This window comes from Perognathus longimembris, chromosome 1 (genome assembly GCF_023159225.1).
Source record: "Perognathus longimembris pacificus isolate PPM17 chromosome 1, ASM2315922v1, whole genome shotgun sequence".
Taxonomy (NCBI): Eukaryota; Metazoa; Chordata; class Mammalia; order Rodentia; family Heteromyidae; genus Perognathus; species Perognathus longimembris.
The window spans coordinates 27,653,027-27,672,346 of record NC_063161.1 but is presented as its reverse complement, the minus strand read 5'-3'; the positions used below and the strand labels follow the sequence as shown (position 1 = coordinate 27,672,346).

The 19,320-nt window shown below is 37.4% G+C and overlaps 1 protein-coding gene across 2 annotated transcripts in view; it reads left to right on the top strand.

Annotated features, from left to right (window-relative positions):
* The window catches only part of Tmtc2 (transmembrane O-mannosyltransferase targeting cadherins 2), a 336,895-nt gene that overhangs the window by 41,164 nt on the left and 276,411 nt on the right, over positions 1–19,320 (top strand). The window contains exon 1 of one of the 2 annotated variants that reach the window (XM_048358672.1): positions 6,971–7,567. The exons of the other annotated variant lie outside the window; for it this stretch is intronic. The gene's annotated coding sequence lies outside the window, so the exon portion shown is untranslated. Of the gene's footprint in view, positions 1–6,970; positions 7,568–19,320 lie in introns of those variants that run through there. 2 annotated transcript variants of the gene reach the window in all.

Here is a 19,320-nt window from a genome sequence, read left to right as displayed (position 1 = left end):
AGACCAGCTCAGGTACACCATGCCATGTGTCTCCTTGTTTGTGTCCTGTCTCTTGGCTCTTTTCTGGTCACCATGGTGTCCCACTTCTTCTCTTCATTGGTTCTAAATTGGTTTGTTGGTATTATTTTTGTACTTTCTTTCCTCTCCAGCCTTCCTGGCTTAGTTTCTTAACAGTGTCAAGTATTTACTGACTTCTAGTCTTTTCGGGGATACCCTTACCTTGGAACTCGCTTGGCTTGGCTCGATGAATTTCACTTTTAGTGTGAGATTGCCCCGTCTTTTTCGTCTAAAGCTTAGTGTGAGATTGCCCCATCTCTGACTGCTAGTCTTTGAGACAGGAGTCTCCCATGCAGTCGCTGGCCTTTTAATAAAGACTCCAAATTCAACCTCTCAAAATGTGAATTCTCTGTTTTCTTGCCATACAATGAAATAAGGAAAAACAATTTTGGTGTAAGTCATGCAAGCATTGTCATCACTGTAAAGATTATTGAAGATAATTCAATTACAATATACAATGGTAAAGCATCAAGTCATTTCTCATAGCATATTTTTAAATAAATAATGCCACAGGTTAAAAAAATACATATAATAGGGACAGTTGAGAGGCTCATGCCTGTAATGAGGATGACAAAGGTAGGATAGTCATTATTCACTACCAAGTTGGGCAAAAAGTAGGAGAGTCCCTATCTTGTCGGGCTGTCTATCTCCCGTGTAACCCCTTTTCACCCTCACACACAAGCTGCCTGACCTGCAGGCAGTAAGGCTGGAGCAAGGGTTACATGAAAGCCTTGAACCCATGTGCGAACAGGAAGAGGCCCTTCCTCCCCGTCGAATGACTAAGAACAAAGGCGTGAGACTCGGTGGGCTGCTTCGGGAAAGCTCCTTGGATTTCCGTTTAATAAAGGGAAGGGCAAATGCATTTATAGCAGTAATGACGGTGGGAAGGGGAGGGACTTGGAGCACCTAGCTAGGCACTAGCGATTGGCTAATGAGCTATCCATCCAGGAGTGACACCCAAGGACCTCCTCCAAGGTTTACATCATGTCCCATAGGGTCCCCATTCCCCTGGGTATGGCCAGCGCCATTGGGGTACATGTGCTTACAGACAGAGGGTGAGGCTGGCTTAGCTCCCTCTTCCAGGGAGGTTCCAGACCCAGGGAGAAGGTAAGAGTGACTAACAGCCAGACAGCCCCAGGGTGGGAGAAGGGGCCTACCTCTTAGGTATAGCCAGACCCCAACACTATCTGAAAAAAAAATAATGGAAAAAGGGATGGGGCAACATTCAATTGGTAGACTAATTGACCAGTAAGTTAAAAAACAGCACAAGGGGCTGGGGATATAGCCTAGTGGCAAGAGTGCCTGCCTCGGATACACGAGGCCCTAGGTTCGATTCCCCAGCACCACATATACAGAAAATGGCCAGAAGCGGCGCTGTGGCTCAAGTGGCGGAGTGCTAGCCTTGAGCGGGAAGAAGCCAGGGACAGTGCTCAGGCCCTGAGTCTAAGGCCCAGGACTGGCCAAAAAAAAAAAAAACAGCACAAAATTCTCTTTGTAGTCTGGGTTGCGGCTCAATGGTAGTGTGGTAGGATGTATGATACCCTGGGTTCAATTCTAAGTATTATGGGCAAAAAAAAGAAAAGATTCTTTCATGTAGAGTAATAATTTTAAATTTTTAATATTTAGACAATGTATGGACATGTGTCAAACCAGATGCAATTATTATTACTTATTTTAAATTTCATGGTGACTATTTTCATCAATGATGGAAAAATTAAAGGATACCATAATTCTTTATAGTCTCTTAAGGATAATACTAATCATGAGGCTTAATAAAGGTATGCTCTTTGAATAATATGATGGTGATCATGAGCTCTACATGCCCATATTTTGAGCAGTGCCAGGTATGTGTTAGACACAAGGTGGAGCACACAAATTTGCCCTGTGGGAGCTCAGGGTGGCCAGACTCTTTGTGGCAAATGTTCCTGTATGATTTCTGACTAGTGGGATACAAGTACATGTTTTACCAGCTTTGGCAAAACTATGTTTTGCTCCAAAAATATGTTTCTTTTTCATCTTGGACTTGTGGAACCAATAATAAGATAGAGTACAACTGAGCAGTGAAAGTGACTGTTACTCTTGGACAAAAATAAAAGAAATGATAAATAAACTTAGAACTCTGCTTTGCAACCCTTGAGGATGAGGAGGTTTTTGGAGATTTATGAAAAGAAATGAAGGGAGAGGTTAGGACAATAAAAGGATGTTCAATCATGTAGTTACAGGGAACTTCTTTTTTTTTTTTAAATCTTTAATCTGTTCTAAACAAGGGTGTCAATTCATCATGTCCTTTTATGAGTACAATGAATTCTTGAGCAGTGTCATCCATTCTGACTTTCTTTTCCAATCTATCCCATCCTTTCCTACCCTAATTAGTTACTGGTTTTCTTTTCACATATATACATTGAGTATGATGCTCTGGTGTCATTATTTTTGCTCCTTGTATGCTTCCTAATGGTCATTCTATGACAAGTGTCAACTGTCATGGCTCTCAAGGGTGTGTCATTTAACAGGCAGGTGGCTTATAATGAAGGTCAGGATTGTCAGGCACTCATACTGGCAGCATTTTAGATCTTACCTAATGAGGAAGTGGCCTACTGGCCACTCCTCTTCAAATATAAATAGGATTAGCATTGAGTAGAACCCAGCAGAAATTGAGCAAGGTCACTTAGGTAGTGCTTAGGTTAATACCAGTGATAATGTAATTTGATTGCTGTCCTTTCTTTTTCTGCTTCCTGCTGCCTGCCATAGTGGTGATATGGCTCAGACAAGGTTTACCCAAAGAAAGATAAGACAAATTAAATAGAACATACTCTAAGGTATCTGGGCTAACCATTTCAATGTAAGTGAGTGAAAGCAAACTTTCTTTTAAGTCACTATTATTTTGGAATTATTATTTATTTTTGCTGAACTTTCCCTATTTTAAAAGATGATGAGATGAAACAGATTCTGTAATTATTAGTCAGGAAGCCAGGAAGGCTAAATGATTGAATAATGGATGAGTGCTGCCTGTTAGGAATAGCTGAGGTGTAATTAAGGCAAAGACCCAAAGTTATCTACCTCTGTGGATAGAAAAATGCTTGATTGGAATCCAAGAAGTCTGACTCAGAAATAAACTTAAAGGCAAACAAAGAGGAATATTCTAGAGTTGACTTGTGAAACCAATCGAACCAGTATTGCTGTTCACTACTGTATGAGTCATAGCTTATACTATTGGTACGATTGTGATGGCTGTAAAGAAGAAAGGGCATTGTAAGTTTGGAAACCATATTCTGACAGCCAGTGCATTTGAACCCATACATGTCTTGGATGAAATTACCAAGTAAGGGGCTGGGGATATGGCCTAGTGGCAAGAGCGCTTGCCTCGAATACTTGAAGCCCTGGGTTCGATTCCCCAGCACCACATATACAGAAAATGGCCAGAAGTGGCGCTGTGGCTCAAGTGGCAGAGTGCTAGCCTTGAGCAAAAAGAAGCCAGGGACAGTGCTCAGGCCCTGAGTCCAAGGCCCAGGACTGGCAAAATAAATAAATAAATAAATAAAATAAAAATAAATAAATAAATAAATAAAGAGAAATTACCAAGTAAATTTCAGTTGTGCGTCTGACTACTCATTTAATACATATTTAGAAGAAAGAATTTATCTTCTGCTATACATGAAAATGCTAGCCAGTTCTTCATACTAAAAGCTTTATAGTGCCTTCAAGTGGCTGATACAGTCAAATTTGGAAAACAAATCTGTACTAATGGTGGAGTTGTTTTAGAAAGAAATAGTGGGGTTTTGTTCACTGAACAGATTGTTTATTGAGTATCTATTATGTAGCAATTACAGTTCTGGGTTGGGGAATACTGTAGTAACAAAACAAATATCTGCCTCATAGAGGGTACTTTGTAATGATTTCATTCTTTCCCTCAACCTTTCGTTCCCCTGGTACCAGTTGCAGTTACAGAGTGTTCCAATTTTTCTGAGATATATGGCAGTTATACAGGGCCCACTTGAAAGTCGTGTGTGTGTATGTGTGTTTGTGTGTGTGTGTGTGTTTGCATGCGTGTACACATACATGATGTTGTGAATTTAAACTGGCTTTGCACAGTGGGCTTAGCAGATGTTCAGGGATGACTCATTTTTCTTATGGATTGAGCTTGATTTCATGAGAACCTTACCCTCAGGAATTCTCTGACCACAGTTTCCTGAAGTGTTTTGTTTTCCCTCTGGCTAACACTTCCCCTACTCCTTTGAATTTCGGGTTATCTATACCTCAAAAGGAAAGAAGGCTTTTCTAAGAGCAGTGTTTTAAAAATTCTTCTGAATTTTAATGCTTGGCTAAATTGCTCAGCTCTGCAGAGAAAGTCAGTAAATATGTCTCTGACCTTCCTTACCTGGGAAAGGAACTACTGTATAGTTAAATAGAGGAAATACAGCCCAAGGCAAAGATTTAAATTATGTACTTAGGTAACTTGTGGAGTTATAGTGTTTACTTTCCTTTTTGCAATCTTGCAAGATACCATACTGCATGTATTATGGGCAAGTAGAACATGAATAAAAGGCATAAAGGGTCTTTATGGGGTCCTTCATGTTGTTATTTTTTTTAATTGCTTCTTTTAATGTGATAAGGACATCTACTTATGTTGAAGTACAAGCAGTTCTGTAAAGTTCTGTTTTTCTACCTAGAGGATTTAGGCCAACCACTTCGTTCGGATGCCAATATGTTTAGAGTCCTCATAGTTTTTTAGCATACATATTCTATACTGGGAACATCAAAGTTCCAGGTCCACGGCATGGCCATTTGGAGACCTACATGATACTAGTATGGGCAACATGGCAGTCAGTGGTGCTGACAGTTTGCAGATGTTCCTAAGAAACCCTTCCTTTTATAAGCATACCCTCAGGAATGGGCTTGAATGTCATGAATCCTCATGAATCCTTTATTGTTCTGCATACTTATAACCCAAATCTTTCAAGACAGTTAGAAACATAAATGTGCTTATTTCTTCCAGAAATGTCCCCGATGTTATGTCATATTCTGTTATATCTTCAGCCTTGTGCCCAAGCCTACGTAGTAGATAGGGATGTCAGCTAGTGGACACAAATGTCCTAAGTCAGAAGAACTTTCCTGCAAAGTGTGGTACATTATTCTCGTTTAGTTGAATACTCTCGACTGCTATTCGCCTCATAGTAGGTAACAACAGGAGGAGGTGTTCAAATAAAAAGAAATAAAACCTTAGGTAGGGTTATCTTCTAAAGAAGTTGGAATTGCACAGTGTTTCAATTTTTCATTCTCTAGAACCAGTGCATTTTTATTAACTTACTCCACCCCCAGGGATCCTTACCATGTGATGTTCTGGTTTTCTTGCCTCTCCTTTTTACACACTAGAGTTCATCATGATTGCTTCATAGTTAGAAAGTTACCTTTCTGTAACAATTTGGATTTTGTTCCCTTTGTCATCTTTATTATCAGATTTCTCCTGCAGGTACAAGAGTAGCTCTGTGGTTTTTAGTTATGTTACTTGTTTCCTGAGTTTGCATTATCCTTTGATAAATAAGAATTGGAATACTTGTTTCACACAAATTGAAATGAAGAGTAAAAGGGAGAGTAGATGACACTTTGCCCTAGGAAGAGCTATTCCAAACTCAATGCACAGTTGTTGTTATTGTTCTTTTCAATTTAACCATAACACAAGCCTTTTTTTTTTCCAAACCAGGGAGGTAGTACCTAAACATTCCATGTCCAGTTTTAATCTTGGTTATGAAATTTGGTTTTATGCCATAATTTATGGTCAATTAAGTCCTATCTACTCAGAAGAATTCAGCATGGGGCTGGTTTAGTTAGCAGATACCTTTCTGACAGCATAATTTCCCACTAATCTACCTTGTTGTTAAATCTTTTAATACTATAGATAACAGGACTCCCTAGTAATGGTGGATTTTGACTTAACTTACTTTAGGAACATATTTTGTGAGTATATTTTTTTTCTTTTTAGTCATTGGTTCCTATAGTTTTCCTCCGCTTTAATGTCTTCAACCATACAGTTTGCTTGGGGAGAGAAACACTTTTGTCCATAGGTAACAAGAAACCAGACTTGAGACATTTAAACCAATAGGGCTTTCCTTTTCCAATGTAACAAGAAGTCTGGTGGCCAGCTATCTGAAGCTACTTGGCCAAAACCATCCCCCATAGCCTTCTTTCTCCTTAGTGGACTTAGCACATGAACTTCCATCATGATGCATGATATTTCACTGTTAAATCCAGACTGATAGCCCTCAACTTGTTAGGTCCACATTCTGGGCAGAGAGAATCAGGGGAGTTTAAGGGTAGGAAGGGGTACTACAGTTAAATCTTTAAAAATGAATCTATAATTACAGTGCAACATAAACTTCTATGGAATTCTGGCCAACAAACTTTCACTCACTGTTCCTTACATGGACTATTGTCACTTTTGATCCCTTTCTGGAGGATGACTAGGAAATAGGAGCTCCTTGAAGAGTTGCTGTAGATAACCAAAAATATCTCACACAAATATTAAGGCACAGTTTAGCTAATTTCCTTACATATGCTCCACTTGACTCTCTACTATATTTCTCTCAGAAAAATAACTTTATGATAATGAAACTACATATTCCTGCAAGAATTTACATGTGTGTATATGTATGTATGTGTGTGTTTGCACATACAACCATATACATACATACACATAAAGTTCAGTACTAGGGTTTGAACTCAGTGCCTTCCTCTTGCTAGAATAAGCACTCTACCACTTGAGCCACACCTCCAACTCAAACTTTCTGGGTTTTTTTTGTTGTTGTTGTTTTGCTTTTGGATTCTGATGCTAATTGTGTTTTCTTTGTCCACAAGGACTTGTATACAAAAGATACTGCCAGTTGGGCACCTGTGGTTCACCACTGTAATCTTAACTACTCAGGGAGGCTCAGATCTGAGTTCCAAAGTTTGAAGCAAGCCTGAACAGGCAATTCCTTGAGACTCTTATCTACAATTAAACACCTGAAAATGCAGCTGTTGCTCAAGCGATAGTGCTAGCCTTGAGGAACAAAGAACAAATGAGTTTAGGGACAGTGCCAAGCCCTGAGTTCAAGCCCCAGAAGTAGCAAAAATAAAATTAAAATTAAATAAAGACGATATTATTGTTTTAAGTTTCGATGAAAGAACTACTCAGAATACAAGTTCTTTTATTATTGATGGAAGAAAAACAAAATAAGCACTGGGTTAACATCCTGAAAGACAACAGGGATTATTTCCCCTTTGCTTCCTTGTGTATTGCCCTTTAATTTTTTTTGTTTTAATTTCTCAAGTTGAACTGAGGCAACCCCAAATTAAAGCAGTTCACGCAGAGCAGCACATGATGATTAAATCTTATCTAACTGTTCTGGAGATGGACAGATAACAGTTCTTGCAGAAAACCTTTGTAGTGTCTGCACAGGCAACTGTCACAAAGAAAGCAGGAACTCCCCTGTGTTACAAGATCAAGTTCAATCACATCAGCTGAGTTTCTGTGCAGGTAGTGATCTCTTTAGTGGTATTTGAAGTGTGAGTGTCCTTAAGTGGAGTTTCATTATCCATGGGAGTCTGTTGTAAATACCACAGTGTTGTGATGTATGTTTAGCTAATTTCATGTTCTTTCCAAACTGCTCCTCAGTAGCTGAAAATGCTTATTACCAGTAAACAGCCTGCATTAGCACTCAGGCGCCTCTAGAAAACATCACTTACCCTTTGGTAATGGACAACTAGATAATAGTGGGAGATGAGAATTAATTATCTTTATGCAGATGTAATATCATCCTGCAATAGAACAGGATTACTTATGCTTTGGAAAAAATGCCAATTTGTTTTTATGAAGATGCAGAGCAGGCAACTAGCTGTGCAAGAATAAATTACTTGAATTGCTATTAATTCAGTGACTTGTTCAGAGAAATCTGGGAGTGTAGTGTGCATTTTTTAACACCCTCCCTCCCTTTTTAAAATTCAGGAAGGGCTGTAAAATGCTTGCACTTTCTGAATTGGGAAGGGCAACAAAAGAGAGAGTTACTTCTTTTGTCTTCCTCTTCACATTGAAAGTGTCAATTTACTTGAAGAGTGGAGATTGTAGCTTGTGGAAGCCATGGCCCTGGCTAGAAAGAGATTAGCTTGCTTGTTTTAATGTGTGAATGTAAATATTATGTAATACATTTAAAAATTCTTCTCCAGCAACTCTATTTATATTAGATTTTTTTCACATGAAGAACATAGGTAGTTCTAAAATAAGGTAGCATTTGAAAATAATCAACAAATGTATGTACATTAAGAAAAACTGTTTTTTCCTCATATGCTGAATTGTTTAACTTTCACTTTGATGCTGGCATTTGTGCATCAACAACAACTAGCATCATCCACACCTTATCCATCCTCATTAAAGCATGTGGTTTGATGAAGGTTCATTGTATTTCTATCTACTCTCAAATTTCAGAGCTCAATTAGTAGTATATGATACTGTGTGTTTTTGTGTGCAGGGTAGCATTTTTTTGAGCTAGACTTATATGTATGGATCAAGCATATTTCAGTACTGTGCTTAACAAGGATACAACCACAACCAGCTTTGGCTTTGAGCTTTGTGAAGGGCTTATACCCACAGCAAAATACACTTGCGCACATCTTAAGCCAGTCATCTCCCTAGGATCTATCCCTGGCTATTCACACAAACAAACAAAAGAATCTCGAGACTTTTGTAATGGGATTTTGCAGATGTGAAAAAAGTGAAATTATGCCATTTTCTTTTATCATTATTTCTCAGGGTTTTACCCCTGACGTCACTGTAGCTAATTTTGGTGCCCTGCTTATTGTATATATGTTTATCAGAACTAGGGAAGGGAAGGTGAACATCAAAATGGAGAGACAAAGGGTAAAAGTTGAACCAATGCAACAGCAATATTTACAAAACTATATGTTGTAAACCACTGTACAACTTGGGTGAGGGGTTGGGGATGGGGAAGGGGGGAGAAAAATGAGGGTGGAGGTAATAATTTTGGTAAGAAATGTACTCACTGTCTTATGTATGAAACTGTAACCCCTCTGTACATCAATTTGACAAGTGAATAAAAAAATAAATTGACCTTAAAATATGTATATGATCCAAATGGGTTTGACTCAAATGATAGTTGAACCCTTGAAATGAATAGTTTTTCTTCAGAGTGGCAGCAGAGGAAGTCAGTGTGGGATCAAAGCTTCAGAACCACTCTGTTCACCTTGACACTGCTGGAGATGGAGGGAGCCAAGTGTAAAGGAATGTGGATAGCTTCTAGAAGCTGAGAATGCCTCATGTTACCCGCCAGCAGGGAAATTCCCATTCAACAATGGGAATGAGCGTGAGAGTGAGTCCTTCCCTAGAGTCTGGAACAAAAGCCCACTCTGGACATCACCATGACTTTGACTTTGTGACATATTAGGCAGAAAACCTAACTGAGACATGCTCAACTTCCGACCTGTAGAACTGTGTCCTAATAACTCTGTCTTTTCCAGGGTATGTTGCTATTTGTTACACAAAAGTAGAAAAATTGGACACACACACACACACACACACACACACACACAAACACACACACACAATTAAACAGAGTTGTCATTTTATCCTACTTTGTAAATTTCAATTACTTAGGATGAAACAAAACAAAAAAAAAAGAACAGTTTGGGTAATATTAATGAAGTTTTAGATTTACTACAATATTCTTAATTCATAAATTAGAAAATAGAAGTCATGAGAAGTTCAGGTTTTCTCCAAGATTTTCTGTCTGGCTAATGGTAGAGCTGGTGTAATTGCTTATTTTCTGATAGAAAGTGCAAGAATTTTTTTCAGTTACATTTCACTAGTAGCATATAATGAACTTTAGCTTTAAACTGGACAGGTGTGAATAGCTAAAGGATGGCATTTCCTTGTCATGATGCCAGAGAAGAAGGAAAGGAAGGAGGAAGGGGTGGGGAAAAGCAATTTCAAGAGCATGTGATTAGTTCTTACTTAAATATTTGAATTCATGGAACCAAGCATAGCATGGGAATGAGAGTTTATGCTCAGGATATGATAACATGAATTTCTTTTAATGCTGCTGCTGGGTGGAGGGAATAGCCTTAGAAAATACATTTATCACTTTCTTTAAGCATTGTTAGTGATGATGACCATTTGTCCCCAGATGGTTATTTTGATACTGTTTCCAAATAGCTTTTTATAAAATTTTAACATGATGAATCAGATTTGGTGGTCAGTTAAATAATTTGCTAAGAACCAACTTGGGTCATATAGAAAATAATTGTTCTTAGGGTAGCATAATAAAAAGAAAATGCCAACTAGGCACTGTGGCTTACATCTATAATCCCAACTACTTGGAAATGAAGTTGAGTGGATCAATGTTTGAGGCCACCCTGAAAATAAAGTTAACTGGGTATGGTGACCCACTTCTATCATCCCAGCTGTAAAGGAGGTATTCTTTAAGAGGATCATAGTCCAGGGCTGGCCCTGGGCAAAATACAAGATGCTATCTGAATCATTAAATAAAGCAGAAAGAGCTAGAGGTGGGACTCAAGTAGTAGAGGGCATGACTAACTAATGTAAAGTCCTGAGTCAAATCCAATCCAAGTACTATTCCCCCACACATACACAAAATAAAGAATAAGAAAAAATCATGTTATCAAACATTCCAGAAATCACTTTGATCTTAAAATTTTAGAAGTTCAGAAGTCGTTGCAGCAGGGTTGGCATGATTAGAGTGACTGTGTTTTCTTTTCTGGTGAATAATTATATAGAATATATGCTTTGGAGGTTACAGAATCCTGATGTGTCTGTTCCCTACTTGCATTATCCTGGATAAGAGAAATAGGTTCTGTAGACTCTAGTTTCCTTCAGTGTTTTAATAAGAACCCTTAGTGTGAAATGTATGCCTCTTGCATGGATAGAACTAGCTAGGTCAATGGACTGAGTGGATTTAGTCACATTAGTGTCATTGTAAGCCTATGCACATATGTATTTATGCTTCAGACTGATTTTTTTTAAATCTTATGTTTAGTAGTATTGAATGTGATGTTCAGGTTTGATGAAATGAGGACTTTCTTGTTTTCCTAGAACCAAGTATTCATTGTATCTCCTCCTCCACTTATTTTAAAATAAATCTCTTTACTCTTAGTGGATCCCTAGTTGTGGTTCAGGATGTGGTTGCAAGAGCTAGATATATGCTCTGTATGGTCTTAACCCTCTCTCCACGCTCCACTGTTAACCCCTTTTCCTCGATCAGGAGGAACCACTGTGTCTTCTCCTGAGTGTGTTGGCAGCAGTAAATTTGGATTGCTTCTGCTTTAGAAAGTAGCATTCATGCTTTTGTATTTACGCAGGGCGCGGGGGATCCTTCTTCCCAAAGACTTGCATCTTAATGGGAGAAATGGACAACAAATAGTTTAATTTTTTTTTCTTGGTTGTCATATACTTGCTTGGCCATTTTGGCCTGAATTTAAGAATTGGGACACACAGCTCCACCTGGCAGAGCTGATGCTTTGTCTACAACTAAACACTGCTGGGCTGTGCCTCACCTCAAAAACCAAATATCTCCTTTTCTGTTGCTGCCCATGGAACAGACATATGCAGTAGCAAGACTAGTGTTTCAGGAACCGAGATCTTTGAACAGATAGAGACTATTTGTTTTGAAGTAGGAATGCTAAAGATGGCCAAAAAATTAGTTCTCCCAGAAATATACACAGTAGTATATATTTTTAACGCTTACATGATGGTTTAGTATACTCTGCTTTATAGTTTTGTTTGGTTTTTCCCCAAACGTAATCATATTTAGTAGGAGTAGGTTGGAAATAACCCTGGATTTTTATACTAGACAATTATAAAATTTAAAAGCCATTGTTTTAAACAAAAAATGAGAGCCTTTAAATTCTTCTTATAATGTAGGCTTCTCTTAGAAACCAGAAAGCACAACTGAAGCCAAGATATGACCCCTAACAGCTTTTCTTCATGATTTTGAAAGGAGATTTGAAATATGAGGGGATGTTGTGATTATTCCTTTAAGGATCTAGCTATAATTTTCACTCCATTCTTCTCAGTATATTAGTATCTTAAACTACTAATATGTACTTTACATGGAATCTGAAATGTGTTTTCCATATTTAGGTATTTACAATTCTTTGACTTATGTAATATTGTGTTCAAGGATGAATGGAATTCCAAGGTGTTTCAAAAGGATTGCACAAAAAAGCAAATAAAAAAGGTTATACTCATGTATAATACCTCCAAAACATTGTGAAAATGCAGTATATCCTAACCAGTCTAGTGGCTATTATTTTTCAAAACTATTGCAATTTATATAGTGAAAATCGTGTCTAAAACTTCTCATTCTCATAACCTGACTTATGAAATTATAATCCCTTTGTAAAATTATTTAAAATAACAATAAAAATTCTCTGATTGTCCAAGAACTATTGTACTCATAACCTTGGCTTATGGAATTGTAACCACCCTTTGCTTAACTATTTAATAATAACAATAAAAAATCTCAGTCTGTAATTTTGTGAGGTTGTACATCCTTCCAAATGGTTATAGAATAAGTTTTCATTTGTTAGAAGCTTTATATTGTTTCTTGAAATATTTCGTTGTTTATGAGAATTTCATGGCTGGCCTTGTCCTTAGTTACTAGTTGCTAAGCTTATATTCTTGGGAATATACACTGGGGAGCAGCCAGCCATTCTTGTAGTAAATTGGGTTAGGGAATTCATTAAGGCCAACGTGGCTTCCAGCAATGTCATTGTAGGTTTCACATATAAACTCTACAACATTATCATATACCTTTGTAGATATAGTAAATATCTAGTAGTTGAACTGTGAAAACAAATAGATATTACATTAAGTATTTAAAAGGAACCAATGAATACTAATCTTCTAAGACTTTTTGCAGGGAAAACTTTAGCAATCCCTGAGGTCCCTCTGTGTCTGTTTGATGGTACTAGAGACTAGACTCAGGGCCTGGCATTTGCCAGACAGATGCTCTATCGCTGCTGTCTTCTCTTGATGCCTTCACATAGCTGTGTTGTGAAGTGGCACAGCTAGTTTTGAAATCTCTCACCCTGGGGTCACTGCCCCACTTTTGTTAGCCATCTAGACTCCCGTCACCTCCATCAGTGTTTCCTACTGTCCTAGAGGGCAGCTCTAGTGAAAATTTCTGTCTCTGAGTATTTGATCATCTGTTTGAATGAACACCGTTCTCTTAGCCAGCAAGGTACAGCTGTATACCTCGTTGACCTTGCAGCTCCCCATTTCCAGTCAAGAAGCATGCAGACAGATATAGTAGATAAGTGAATAAGTGGCTCACCCTTTAGGCTGGCTACTCATTTTCTCTGCTTATCAGTCATACTTGCATACTGTCCAGAACCAAATTGTTCTTCATAGTTTAAGTATATATAACTTATTTTCATAAAAACATACAAGGACATCATTTATTTCTGCAGTATTGTCAGGTCAGTATCTTTGTAGAAAATAAAAATGGCACCCTCACTTCTTATTAGAATACATTAGTTATACAGATGGGAATATCATTACGACACTTTCACACATGTATAATGTATTCCAATCAATCTCATCCCCTCTGTCACTCTGCCTTTCCCCATTCCCCACTTCTGAAAACAATTTCAATGTTCATTTGCATACCTACATGCAATCTCAGTTCTATTTAATCATTATTCATCCTTTTTTATCCTAGTATTTAGCCTAACCCCTTCTTGTTGGTACACCCCCGGCCCACCGACAGAAGCTGTAAAATGGTATTTTATGATAAGATTTTATTATCAATTAGTTTTATGTATTATCAGGGTTTGTTGTATTAAGTGGGTTAAATTTTTTACTGGAGAATATAATTCAGAAAATCCATATTTATTTCTCTTGGCTGAGTTGGGGAGAATGCTAAATTTATTTCTTTCATGAACACTTTACACATAGCTATGGAATTTGAGCTTCTCTCAGAAGATAGCCAACAACATAAAAAAAATCTCTGGGAGATTCATTTGACTCAGCCATAACGTTGTTGAAGTTTCAAAGATCTCTTAAAATAGTTTTCTAGTGTTTTGATGCAAGAGGTAATTGATTTCAAATGTCAGCCTTTGTCTTTTGGAAATGAAAATAGTTGACTCTCCTAGGACTATATAGCTGAACCTAAATTATACTCTATTAATTATCAAACATTGGAATTAGATCTGCCATTGTATGGGTTCTCTAGAGGATATTTGTAGGTCATATTTTGGCAGACATGGGGCATTCTGGGATCTAGATATATGAAGGGGCAAAGTGAGATGTCATCAGAGTAAAGAGATGAAGATTCATGGTTTTTTGAACTCTGCTTGCTTTTCTAGGAGATACCCCAAAGAAATGACATCTGCTAACATTACCATTATTCTGCCTTTTGTTTACCAGAAATAAGCTGAGCAATGGCCAAGAAATTAAGACATTCCTAGATAATAAGAATAGTTGCAGTTACAGTTAAAGAGCAATTGTTTTCACTCCACTTCCTTCTTAGTGGCTTCTGGAAACAAATATTGTGTGTTTCAGATATTCTGTTATTGATTTCTTTGTACCAGTAATTTAATTCAGTGGGTTAAAAAAAGAACTATGGGGTTTTGCAGTCTAGAAACCTTGTATTATAAGAAGTAGATAACCCTTAGTTAAAATAATAGATGTGCTCTGCTAGTTTATTTATAGAACAAAACTTTGCAAATTAAACATTTTGATTGTACTAGAGGTACTTGCTTTTGAAAAGTCCTTCAGCTGAGTCAGTTCATGCAGTAAATGTATCATTTTAGAATGTGAATAAGCACTCCTGAATTTTCGTGGCCTGGAATTTTTTCAAAAATATATATTTTATTTTCCAAAAGCACAGAATCACTCACTGTATGTAGTTCTCCTCGTGAACAAGAATATTCGAGAATGGGTTCAATAAGCTATAGAACGCATCTCAGATAAAAGTGTTATGCAAGGTGTAATTATTTTCCAAGTGCTATCTGTGAGCAGTTTTCACAAATCAAAGCTTCCTTGAAATAGAGATTACAATCAAAGTTCATCTGTATATATTGTATTTGGAGTGCCTCCCAACATTCCAACTTTCAGTCACTTGGAGAGGAAAGTCTTCAAATTCATCAGTGTTATAAGCAAATGTGATTTAAATTCTGGTTACTGGGGATCTTATTAGAGAGGAGCTCAGGCAGGTGTGTAGAGGTCCTTGGTACTTCTCTCTCTGTCTTTTTTCTTGGTTCTTTTAAGGCTTGGAGCAGCAGCTGATGGTGGTGGGTGTCATTTGTGCCTTTCCAGCCTTCATTCCTACTTAGTGTTGGAATTTCTTTTGGCAATCCTGTCCTATTCTGAAGAGCTGATTCAATTCTTGCTGTAATGGACAAGGTTCCTTTTCTTAGTCATAGGCTGATGACTAATTTCATTTCAGATCAGTCACATGCAACGCAAAAGCTAGAATTTAGTTGGAATTATTTGAAAGAAGACTGACTCCCCTGTTCCCCACTGGAGTCTGTGGGCTTGTACAAAGCAAGAGAGCCTGGCGGTTGTGGCTGTCTTGCCAACATTGTAACTGAGAGGAAGCAAGGTATAGCATGGAACTAGAGATTCAGACTGCTCAGAGTTCCTAGTCTGAATATCTGATAAGCTATGGGAGCTAATGAGTTCACTTTGTGTTTGTACTGAAGTTCTATCACTTGCAACTAAAATAAACCTGATAGGAAAAATACTAATAATTTAGGGTTGACTCTACCATCAAGACAAAATAGGTGGATGTGCTATTTAAAACTTTTTAAAATACAATTCTTGCTGAGTGCTGTGTGCCATGCCTGTATTCCTAACTACTGGGAAGCTGAGATCTGAGGATCTAGGTTTGAAGACAGCATAGGCAGAAAAGTACATGAGACTTTTGCCAGTCCTGGACCTTGGACTCAGGGCCTGAGCACTGTCCCTGGCTTCTTTTTGCTCAAGGCTAGCACTCTGCCACTTGAGCCACAGCGCCACTTCTGGCCATTTTCTATATATGTGGTGCTGGGGAATCGAACCCAGGGCTTCATGTATATGAGACAAGCGCTCTTGCCACTAGGCCATATTCCCGGCCCACATGAGACTTTTAACTAGAAAAAAATCCAGAAATGGAAACACAGCTTCTTAAGTTGTAGATGCCAACCTTGAGCAGAAAAAAGCCAAGAAAGGGAATGACATTTTCAGTTTAAATCCTAGTACCAGTACATAAAAACAAAACAAAATGAAGCCCCCACAATTCCTTTTACTATAGTATGAAAAAATTACAAGAAATAGTTACTTAATATAAAATAGGACAGTGTGAGGGAAAACACTTCCAAAATTCCTACATGATGCTTTTAAATGACATTATGCCTTTGACTAGTTTGGGAGTCAGCATTACAACAACTCTTAAGGTGAGCTGAGAGAAAATTTTCTATTTTTCTATTCCATGAAGGAACTTATTTATAAGGTTAAAATGATCTCTTCTCTGGACATAGGGTAAAATATTGGCAATATTTTTATTAGTTTAAATTTTTAGATTTATTCTATTTTTTCTACCTTGAGCTACATGTTCTTTATTTACTGATATCAGCATGGGAAATCATAACATATATCATGTTCCTTGCCCTTATTCTTCTCTTTCCTCTGCTGATTTAAAAACACTACTTTGACCTCTCTGAAAATCTTCTAAAGACAGTGATACCCATCCTTCATTAGCAGAGTAATCAGGTTTTCCTATCCTGTGACAGAACTGGAGGAAAAGTAGTGCATTACCTTCACAGAAGAATGGTTGGATGTACTTGGGTACTGCCATCCTGTGAGTCAGACGGCACCAGGGTCTCACCTTATTGCCTGACCTCCTTGCTTTGGCAGATATTACTGCTTCCAGATTTGGTCGCAGCATGGGACAAAGGAGCACACAGACCTCCTCCCCGCTTCTGAATAATGAGTGTCAGCCTAGTATCCTATGCTAAACAGTGACGGCAGATCAATGAAGCAAGCACAGAGAGAACCTGAAGAAATCGGGCTTTGGGGAGTTATTTAGCAATGACGACCGACTCTGTTGAATGTGGAGACATTTCGTGGATTTGGAAAGCATTATTTCCTGTGGCCTAACAGCACTTTGCCTGTAGTGGAAATGATGACCCTACTGTCTGGATGCACAGATGTGCATCTTCCCATCCAAATACCACAGAGCTACAGAAGGCTTTGTCCAAACTGCTTTGACTGAGCTCTTTACCTTTAGGGCCTTTCCCTTCCTGTGAAGAAAATTGGAACTGGTATGCTAGTGTTGATAGTAAAACTATTGCTATTTGTAGGAGTACTTTAAACATCTAATATGCATTTCAGTCCACATTATTTTTCCTAAAAGAAAACTGTGGTTTTTTTCAGGGATAAAAAGAAGACATGGGAACAAACCCAAGTATTTTTCAGAGTTAACATGACTTACAGCCCGGAGATGGCTTTACCTATGTAATAATTATGCACTTGTAAAGTTGGACATAAATGGATCCCATTTTCAATGTATTTGTAGAACTTGCACTTAGAATGGTTCCCATGAGAATCTATTAGGAGCAAATAAGAGCCTCCTGCATTGGTCCTTAAGACATGCTTAACAAAGCATGTTCCTGTTGGTGCTTGCTGTGTTTTTTCATTTGGTTCAACATCAAAATATATATTGCTACATTTGGGTATTTGTTGTCTGTGGAGATTTTCTCTTGAATAAAAATATTCCTATTTTTAATATTAACATCCGACTGAACATGTATAAACATTTTCTTTTATATGAGTTGTTGGCCTTATCTTTATAGCAATGTTGAGGGCCAGTAGATGTTAATGCTCCTCTATGTCATTTCATTGTAGAGTAATCCAAGGTGCTATGGTTATTAGGAAATATATTTCGTGTTATTTTGAAATCCAACTTTTGTATGAGTTTCCTGTTTGAAAACAAGAGACTATTAGTGATTTTTTTTCTTCTGACTACTTGTTAGTCCTCTGTCTTTATTCAGCTCAATGCTATGTCAACATGTTAACGTTTGGCAATGTTAATAATGCCTTAACTCTGCCTCAAAACCACATGCAAATGCACAGTATACAAATTTCATAGCTTGTAAAAGTTTCAGGATTCCATGAAGTCAGTGAAGATGTCTCAATAAAATCAGAGTTGGCCCTCAGACCCCTAGGCCAATGGGAGTGTAGCAAGGCGTGGATCTTGTCACTATCACTAATGAACAGAGAGGTCCATTAAAAGAGGAAGATTGAAATATCAAAGGATGAGACAACTCTCTCAGAGGCTAGTTTACCAGAGTTTTTTGTTTCATTTACTCAAATATGCAACAAGATTTTTATAGTCCTGTCATCACTTTAAAATGTGAATTTTACCTTATTTTATAATTTGTAAAGGATATACATTATATGCATATCCATATGCATTTCTGAATCTCATATTTCTATATGAACCATGATCTTTAATGTTATACTCATTTTTCCTGATTTTAATATTTTACCATATATGTGTACACTTGTGGTTTTGAATGTTTTCAAAATGCTGTTCACTTTTTAAAAGCTCAGTATAATGGGTTTTTCAAAAATGTTCTATCAAGGATTTCTTTAATGTTACAGAGTTAAAGGAAAAAGAAATGCAGAAAATAATTTTCTTGCTCCCTACACAGCAAATGAGAATGAAGAGATTCTGGTGTAAAACTTTGAAGAACAGCTTAATATTAAATATTGGTGTTATTCTATTCTAAGGTATAGGTGCTACATCCAGAATGGTGAAATTGAGTTATAAATTCTAAGAAGGTAATATTGAAGATTCCAGACATGACCTATATTAATACCAATAAATGGCAGATAAAAGTGTGTGGATTAGTTCCTTTCAACGAGCAATTTAAACCCAAACCTTCTTATACATTGTGATAAAAACATGTTTTAACAATACTGTAATTAATATTCTAATGGTATTATGAAGTAATTTTAGGTTAGTTTAGTTACTGTTTGGGTGTGAACAGTTAACTAGTTATGCATTTAGCATGCACTAGATTTGGGAACTGTGAAACACTGTTTCAATTTAAGGTGTCATTGTACTGGTACTATCACCATCTAGAGCAGAATTGGGAAGTAAATAGCATTTCACCTGTGAAATCTCATGTGATTCTTAATCTTGCAGCACACATTTCATCATTTGCAAAACAGGGATGATAAATAAGACATGTTCAGGACCTATAGCCATTAAT